This window comes from Dipodomys spectabilis, unplaced genomic scaffold (genome assembly GCF_019054845.1).
Source record: "Dipodomys spectabilis isolate Male_0828 unplaced genomic scaffold, ASM1905484v1 ptg000030l, whole genome shotgun sequence".
NCBI classification, from domain to species: domain Eukaryota; kingdom Metazoa; phylum Chordata; class Mammalia; order Rodentia; family Heteromyidae; genus Dipodomys; species Dipodomys spectabilis.
Window position 1 is genome coordinate 7,243,044 of NW_024870707.1, and position 9,787 is coordinate 7,252,830.

Sequence of the window (9,787 nt, forward strand, 5' to 3'; positions counted from 1 at the left end):
TTGAAATTGCGTGTTGGGGCAGGGCAAATGACCTTAACTTTCAGTCATAATCCCTTGTGGCATGGGATTTTTAACTTTGCTGGTGTATCATTTTTAAAAGGAAAAAAAAATAGAAAACACCACTGATGGATTAGCTTGTATTTATATCCAATCACCCTTTGACTTATTGGTATCATAATGAAAGGTGGAACCTGAACTTGATGGCTGAAGCTAGAGCAATCACTTTGAACTATGGGGCAGCATAGAAAGAAAGGCCACAACTGGTGACATAATGAAAGGAGCCTGGATACTGACAGCACAGAGTATACAGAGCACATGACATTATTGGCCACTTGCATGAGAGAAAAATGGAGGGCCCGTGTGCAACACGCTGCTGTTTCCTGTTCTGTCGTTCTTGCCTTTCAGCTCTTAGACTCCACTTCTACAGAGACCCTCTTGTACCCCCAAGATTGGTAAGTGTCCCCTCGTATGTTACTCACACATCCCTACCGCCTCTCTTTCTTTGCATGAGCTATGCTTTTCTGTATCTAACCATCCATTGCCCTAGATTGCAACTCCTCTAACAACAGGCAGGGACTGGCTCCTACATATTTTTCTTGATGCAGATGCTAGAAAACACTCACACTGAAACAGTCACAATCGGCCCCTGTGTGTGTGACAAACAGCATGAAGTGCTGAAGGGTGCATCCCAGATCATGGCCAAGTCAGGGGGTGGGAGGATGGGGTGGTGCATAACTAAACTTAAGAGAAATAGGGCAAGGGAGGGAGGGAGAGAAAGCGGCAGGAAATGGGTCAGGTAGCCCTGGGAAAGGCTTGCTCTTTCTATTTCCCTTCTGGCAGGCCTCCACATTCGGGCCCTTTCTGGGATTTGAGAAGAAATGAGGAGGTTCCTCTATCTGGAGCTGTCCCCGTCCTTCAGTTGACCTGGATCAGAATCTAAAGAGGTTCAAATGGAAGTATTCATTATGCTCCCTCTCCCCACATTCTACAACAAGTTTCCTTCGTTGCTTTCCTTGTGCATTCAGCTGCTGGACACTGGACCTTGAGAGCAGGAATGTACGCAGGGTGAGGACATGAGACAGGAATGGGGATATCAGACAGGAACATTTTGGGGGCTGAGGAGATGTGGGGACTGGGCAGGAAGACGCCATTGTAAAAGCATGTTGCAATGTAATAGATGTGTGTGTGTGTGTGTGTGTGTGTGTGTGTGTGTGTGTATTTGATCTATCTTCACTGAAGGCTGTTTTTTAGTTGTCTAGCAGAACGGGGGTTTGAACTCATAGCCTTGTGCTTGGCGGGCAGGTGCTCTACTACTGAACCATACATTCAGCCCTTTTTGTGTTTTTTTCCAATGTTTGTGCTCTTGGGGCTTGAACTCTGGGCCTGGGCACTGTCCCTGAGCTTTTTAGCTCAAGGCTAGCACTCTACCACTTTTTGTTGGTGGTGGTGGATATGGAGCTTGAACTGTGGGCCTGGGTGCTGTCCCTGAGCTCTTCAGCTCAAGGCGAGCAATCTACTACTTGAGCCACACCGCCACTTCTGGTTTTCTGGTGGTTAATTAGAGATAAGACTCTTAAATTTTCCTGCCCATACTGGCTTTGAACCATGATCCTCACATCTCAGCCTCCTGAGTAGCTGAGATTATAGGTGTGAGCCACCAGCGCCGAGCCTATGTTGATTTTTTTTTGGGGGGGGGTTCCGGTCGTGGGCCTGAACTCTAGGCCTGGTGCTGTCCCTCAGCTCTTCAGCTCAAGGCTAGCAATCTACCACTTGAGCCACAGCGCCACTTCTGGCTTTTTTTTCTTTTTGCTTATGAGGTGCTGAGGAATCAAACCCAGGGCCTCATGCATGCAAGGCAAGCACTCTACCACTGAGCCACCTTCCCAGCTCCCCTATGTTGATTATTTTTCAGATAAATTATTTTTCAGATGAGGTCTCCATTTTTTTGTCCAGGTGTGCCACTGGACCTTGATCTTCCTGTTTTTTGTTTCCCACCATAGCTGGGATGAGGTGCATGTACCACTACATCCACCTATTAGTTGACATGGAGTCTCCTGAACTTTTTACCCAGAGCTAGCCTGGTTCCTGCATTCTGCACAACGGATGGGCCCAGACAATCCAGAAAATCTACAGAACTGAACGGCACAGGATAGCAGCCGACTACAACTACCCACCCTCTATCTTCCCTTAAAAACAGAGTATACCCAGGCACCAGTGGCTCACACCTGTAATCCTAGCTACTCAGGAGGCTGAGATCTGAGGGTCATGGTTCAAAGCCAGCCTCAGCACAAAAGTCTGTGAGACTCTTATCTCCAATTAACCACCAGAAAACCAGACGTAGTGCTGTAGCTCAAATGGTAGAATGCTTTCCTTGAGCTGAAGAGCTCAGGGACAGCACCCAAGTCCAGAGTTCAAGCCCCAGGGCCCACCAAAAAAAAAAGAAAGGAGTATATTTTATTTTGGAATAGTTTTGTGCCCTATCAGCTAAAACATCACATTATATGTCCCAGCCTCCTTTGCTGTTAGTTGTGACCGGATGAGCTGTGACATAAGCAGAAATATGAGAGGAATTTCTTGGAAGGCCGCTTTAGAGGAAAGCTAAGAGGTGATTCCATTTGTCTTCGGCTACCTTATTGACTGATGTCTAGGTTTCAGTTGTGGGGGCTGGAGCTCCTGCAGTTGTATTAGACTTTGAGATCAGCTTGAAAATGGAAACCAGCTTTGTCTAGCCATTTAGGAAGGTTCTAGAAACTTTAGGAGTTAACTGGAGGAAGCCGGTCACTAAAGCTGTATACCTTGGGAGTTGTCTCTTGTCCTGGATCTCTCTCTCTCTCTCTTGCTCACTCTGCTTCCTGGCCACCATGAGGTTGAACAGCTCTGTCCTTCCATGGCCTTCCGCCATGATGCTCTGCCCCACCGCAGACTCATGCCAGCGAAGTCAAGTGACCATGAACTGAAGCCTCTGAAAAGCCAAGGTAAACCTCTTCTCTTTTTAACCCATCTCCCTCAGGTGTTTCTCACAGTGACAAAAGCCACTCTCTCTGACCCAATGGCCGAGAAGATGTTCATCCCATGGTGGCCAGGAAGCCCAGAGAAGTCACAGGAAAGAGTCACAGAGAAGAAATACCCCAGTGACACACTTCCTCCGAGTAGGCCCTGCCTCAGGTAGTTCCACACTCCTTATTCTCTAATCAAATTGTTTAGTCTGTCTGTGGATGAAACCACTGATTGGGTCGGAGCCCTTATGAGTTCATTGTCTCTGGAAAGCCCAGGCAGACACACCCAGAGCTAGGCGTTACTAAACTTCTCAGTCTCTCAATCCAATCCTGTAGACAGTTGAGGTGAACACAACTTTCTTTTGTAGGTTTAAGTTTATGCATAAAGCCACAAGATACATTATCTTGGGGAAATGCTAAGTTGTAATGGTTGCCATGATTATACTTGGAGATTGGATTTTCCTACTTTGCTTTACTGCTTGACTCTACTGCTTGCTAATACCTAGAGTTTGTTTTCTCACACACACCCTTTCCAGCCACAGCTGCTAACCCGTTGTGAGGAAGAGCAATGTAGAAACCCATCCATGAAGGCCAAGACCATTGAGGCTGTCTTAAATTCTCTGTAGCAGGGCTGCTTCCTGGCCCCCCAACATTCTATTCTAGAGTTGGGCTTTGAACTCAGGGGGTCTTACTTGCTAATACAAGTACTCTACCACCTGAGCCATAGCCCCAAGCCCTTTTGTTGAATATGTATGCCCAGGCCAGCCTGGACTGTGATCCTCCCATTTATGTTTTCCACATCGTTTTCCCCTACTCCCATCTTTCTTTTTTTTTTTTTTAATTTTATTTTTTTGGGTCCGGACATGCAGCCAGGACTCTGGGCCTGGGCGCTGTCCCTCAGCTCAAACTCAAGTCTAGCGCTCTACCACTTGAGGCACAGCACCACTTCTGGCTTTTTTCTTTTTACTTATGTGGTACTGAGGAATCGAACCCAGGGCCTCATGCATGCAAGGCAAGCGCTCTACCACTGAGCCACCTTCCCAGACCTCCCCTACTCTCATCTTTCTAAGATGGAATCTTGAGCCCTTTTTGTCCCAGCTGTTACTGAACCTTAAGCTTACTGATTTCTACCTCCTGAGAAACTATAATTACAGGCCTGAGCAACCACAGCCTAGGGTTGCCTACCAATGTCTTCTGTCTCTGGGAAGGTCAACAGGAGTACCACCTCCGAGGACAGTCCTGGGGTCTCCTGCCAGCCCCTCACAGACTCTTCAGTTGGATCCTGACATCACCTCCCTATGACCAGCAGGTCTGCCCCTACCTGCAGTCCCAGCCATGAGTAGAACCTTCACTCCTCTACCAGAGAATCTTTCCTCCTGCTTTCTCTCCTGGTACTACCTCTCTACCCACTTCCCCCACCTATGTGCATCTTCTTGTAGTATCATCTCCAAACCCTGGAAATGACAGTGTGGGTGACAGTCTCCTTCCCTGCTGTCGCCAAACACAACAAAACGATGATCTGCCTCCCACCTCTCACCCAGAAAGTCCAATCCTGGCCTGCAACACAACCTCATTTCCCTCCTCTCCAACAGCAGTGAGAACAGGAACAAAACGCACATTTCAGAATATCTCACACACACCCTGTTTGAACAAGGTGCTTGGCAGATAGTTCAAAATCAATAACAGAAGTTGTTATCAAATTCATGCTAAATCTGTTTCTCTCTCCACAATTTCTAACCTTTGTTCTTATCCTAACCTGACAATTCTCCCAACAGCATTTCTAGTTCCTTAATTGGGTGAGGAGGGAAATATATCAGTACTAGGGCTTGAACTCAGGGCTTTGCACTCTCCCCTAACTTTTTCATTCAAGATTGGTGATCCACCACTTGAGCCACACCTCCATCCTGGCTTTTTGCTGATTACTTAGAGATGAGAGTCTCACAGACTTTCCTGCTTGGGCTGGCTTCAAATCGTGATCCTCAGCGATCAGCCTCTTGAGTAGCTGGGATTACAGGCATGAGCCACCAGCATCCAACTTTCAATATGAGTTTTGCTGGAGACGAATCACATTCAAACCATTTCAGGAAGAGCATTCTAGAAAGGGAGATTTGCTGTGACAAAGTCCCCAGAAAGCCAAGTGCAAGATAGCCAAGCTCAAGAAGTGCCTACTCATCCATTTCTAGTCTTCCCTCCACATGTAGATATGTCGTTGCCAACTGGGAGACATGCCAGCCACCAGTCACCCCCCCCTCCAGACCTCATGACCTCATTGTATTTCTGATTCCAAGCCAGCGACCAGCAGTGACTTCTGCCTGAATGGCAGGTGCAGGGGTTGCGTGTGACCTGAGGCAGGAAAACCCAGGGCTGTCCGCAGAGCCAAGCTGACTGCCTCAGCCTCATGGATAAGCTGGTTATCACTAGCATACCAGCAGTTTAGGGACACGGTAGGTGTGGCTGCCTCTAACGATGGCCCTGGGCTCTTGGGCGGCCTGCCCTCCTGGATCGAACCCACACACCCGAGTCAGGCCAGGAAGAAAGTAAACACACGTGTCTAATCTCCCACAGGGTGACCCGAGATGGCTTCCTCCATTCCTCCTGTGAAATCAGCACTGGCACCTGAGCCCTGGGACACGCTGGTGTCCAGCTTGCTCAGCCATCGGCGTGGCCTGCCCTCCTCCCCGCCCCACACACACACCTCAGGGCCCCGTGAGCATGAATGGTTTCACCTCCCTGGGGCCCTTCAAAGGGCCAAGGTCTTTCCTGAGCCTCAGAAAGGCAAAATGCGGACTGGGGAGGTGGCTTAGTGGTAGAGTGCTTGCCTTGCATGCATCAGGCCCTGGGTTCGATTCTTCAGCACCACATAAGCAGAAAAAGCCAGAAGTGACGCTGTGGCTCAAGTGGTAGAGCGCTAACCTTGAGCTGAAGAGCTGAGGGGCAGCGCCCAGAGCCAGAGTTCAGGTCCCACGACTGTCAAAAAAAAAAAAAGCAAAATGCCCTTGAATTTGACCCTGACTCCCAAGTCATCCCAGCAGTCCCTGAAGAAATAAGACATTAGGTTTCCATTGGCGAAGTCCAGCCAGAAAGTGCCTGTTTCTCCAAACACAGGCCAGTACCACAGCAGCTTATGAGGGTCAGTGTCATATAGACAGGGAGAAGGTGTGGGACAGCCAAACCACACACTCTGCTTCCTGCTGCCAGTCAGGCTGCAGCTGCTCCTACCATCTTCAGTACATAGGATAGCCAGCTCCCAACGTCCCTCTCCTGCTGGTACAAGATGCTGGGTGTGGGAATGGATGAGACACTGGACTAGAGAAGGAAGGGGAAAGGAAGCCCAGCTTCAGGCACCTGAAACTCTGTGAGGACTGCATTGCGCATGCTCTATCTCCCTTATCTCAAAACTCCTCCAGCCTCTGCCCTGTGGGAAGTGGGTGCACCCCCACACCTCACACTGGCCCGACCTTACCCTGAAAATCTTGGGGAGCGGCACACCCTGTCCTCCGTTTCCCACCTCCACGTTGAGGAGATTAGGCTTGAGAACAGCAGCAGCTTTAGACCGAGTGCCAACACTGACACCTGCATTCTGCAGCCCCATTCATCCATCAGGGCTGGGATCCACTAGTGATGCCTGCTGAGCACGTGGCATGGAGGCAGAAGACCAGGCCACATGTACCTGGGACCAGGAACACCCCACTGCTATTCTGTGCATTGTGACTGGGCAGTGACAGGAGTTAGCAACGGGGAAGCTGTGGGCTCTCCAGCAGAAGCCATAGTAAAGATGACGTGTGTCCTCTCCTTAAGGAACAGGGAACCAGAGAGAACTCTGGGGCAGACATGCCAGGAAGAGTCAGGTGAGTTGGACAGTGTTTTAAGTCGAGAGATGTGCTCAGTGCCCTGCTTGTTTGCTGTTCGGCTTGAGATGACCCCAACAGCCAGAATCATCCAAGACCATGGGACATCCCTGTCCCCCACCAACATGACCCAGCATGAGTGACCATCCAACATGGCGGCCAAGTCAGGAGCGGTTTTCCAGCAGAAAGGATGTAGCCTCCAGTATCAGCTAACCAGGAGGCCCACACAGGCCCACAGGGCCTGGACCCTGGCAGGTTCTGCAGAGGCCCTAGCCCTCCTCCCAAAGCCAGCCATTCCCTGGTTAATATGGTCGTTGGCACATATTCGGTTGCCACAGGAGACACTTTCCTCTCCTTCCCCTCTGCAAACCAGGGTCTCTCCCATCCTGGCCTCTCTTGGGTCCGGCCCCAGATCCCTTCCTCTTGATATTTCACTGTGAGTCTTTCCTCCTTTCCCTTCAAAACATCCCATGGCTTCCACCCTTTCTTCCTGGTCACTCCAGGCCCCCAGCCCTTTCCTGAAATGACCCAGTTGTGAAGCCTAAATTTTGCTTCACTTCCTGGTGTCTAGGCCATGTCATAGCTTCTCAAAGTGTCAGCCTGGTCATACAACGACTTCAAGAGGCTCTGTGGGGAGTAAAGCGGGGGAGAACACAGGGAGGGAGGTCTGGGGGAGGTTGGGGTGGGAGCTCTGGGAGCAACGCAGCCAGGGCCGACTGATATCTACGGCCTCTCAGGATATCTCAAAACACACAGAGACTGCGAAATGGAAATGATTTCAACTTGTTACCCACTGATTCAGTGGATAAGTCAGAGACGGTTACCTACTAATTCATTGTGTAAGTCAGAGACGGGTCATGAACCCAACATTTTGTGACTGGGCATCAGAAACTAGGTTAGGAGTTATGCAAATGATTTGCTTTATCTATACCCTCATTGTTAATGCTTTTTTTTTTTTTTTCTTTTTTTTTGGGTCCGGTCGTGGGGCCTGAACTCTGGGCCTGAGTGCTGTCCCTCAGCTCTTCAGCTCAAGGCTAGTGCTCTACCACTTGAGCCACAGCGCCACTTCTGGCTTTTTTCTTTTTGCTTATGTGGTGCTAAGGAATCGAACCCAGGGCCTCAGGCATTCAAGGCAAGCGCTCTACCACTGAGGCACCTTCCCAGCCCCTGTTAATGCTTTTATTAGTCATGTGTTTATTGTTGCTGGAATATTTTAAGATAGTTCACTGTAAATACTTTGTGGTACATGTCTAGAATTTAAGGGTCTCTTTTGGATAGATAGATAGATAGATAGATAGATAGATAGATAGATAGATAGATAGTCAATCCAATGCAGTTTTCTTGATGGCAGGCGCCATATTTAGTGCACAAGACAATCCTTTGAGGTAGGCATTTAACAACCACTATTTTATTCATGAGGATAGAATATGGAGGTAATTAATTTACACAGCTAGTAAGAGACCAGCTGAGTGCCAGTGAGGATCTTGGTTCAAAGCCAGCCCAGGTAGACAAATCTGTGAGATTCTTATCTCCAATGAACCAGCAAAAACCCAGAAGTGAAGCTGTGGCTCAAGTGGTAGAGCACTAGCCTTGAGAGAAGGAAATCAAGCAAGAAAGGAAAACCTTAAACTCAAGTCCTAGTACTGGCATGCACACGCATGCATGCATGCGCACACACGCATGCGCGCATACACACACACACACACACACACACACACACACACACTGTAACCACTCTGAAGATAGAGGCTCTCAGAACTCAGGGAAACAGGAAACTGCAAGGGTCGTGGGTGAAAAGATGCACAGGGTGAATGTGGCAGAGAAGGCCTGGAGATTCTGTGCCTCCCTGTGTGCCCCTCTGGGACCTGCACCTGCACATTGGCCCAGAAGCTTCCCAAGGGCTGCCCTTTGCATTTTATGGAGACTGTTTTACATGGGTTTGCTTGAAGCATCAACGGTCAAAATGTGATTTGACAAGTATGAGCTGGTATGTTCACAGATTGGGCGGGAAATCCAGCAAGACGCAGCCATTCAAATTCTGTGGGGCCTCTCTGGCCCCAGTCTTCCCTCCAGGGTCTGTGGAGGGGTTTATGACCTGCTATTGGACAGGAACACCATCAGAACACTGCCAGCAGAGGAGAGGAGACAAATAGTTGAAGGGAAAATGGACATCCACTGATAAGTGCACCAGGCTGTGGTGGCTCACGCCTGTCATCCTAGCTACTCAGGAGGCTGAGATCTGAGGATCATGGTTTGAAGCCAGCCCAGGCAGAAAAGTCCCCAGAAGACTCATCTCCAGTTAACCACCAGAAAACCAGAAGTGGGGCTGTGGCTCAAAGTGGTAGAGCGCTAGCCTTGAGCCAAAGAGCTCAGAGACAGCACCCAGAGCCTGAGTTCAAACTGCACAACAGACAAAAATTAAAATGAAATCGTGCAACACAGTGCTAGCCTGGATCTTCGGAGCAGACCCCTCCAGCCCACTTGTGCCCTGTGCAATTTGACCTCGCTGCCTCCGCTTAATGAGGACAGAGGTCCACACCCCATGGGCTGCTGGGAACTGCAAGAAACTGGGAAAGTCAGACCTGGCACCTGGCACATGATCCACAATGCTTTTATCTCCGAGATAGCAAGGGTATCTCACTACTTTGTTAGATCAGGTGGTTTCGTTATATTTTACTTTTAGCCAAGCCCAAGAAAGTAATTACACTAGAAATCTCTACATTCTGAGAATTTTGAGGTCCCTTGCTCATGAACTCTTTGGGCAGGGGGGTGGGGGGGAGAGGTGAGGCTCTTATCAGCAAGGTTTGTATCTCTTATCAGTTCCTTTAGAGGCCTCTGGGCTGTGGGACGCAGGTCACTGGGTATTTAACACACAGCTATTAGCCCCTCTGTATACCCAGAACTTATTTTCTTGGCTGAGTGTTTTAAGCCCAGGAAGGAAGC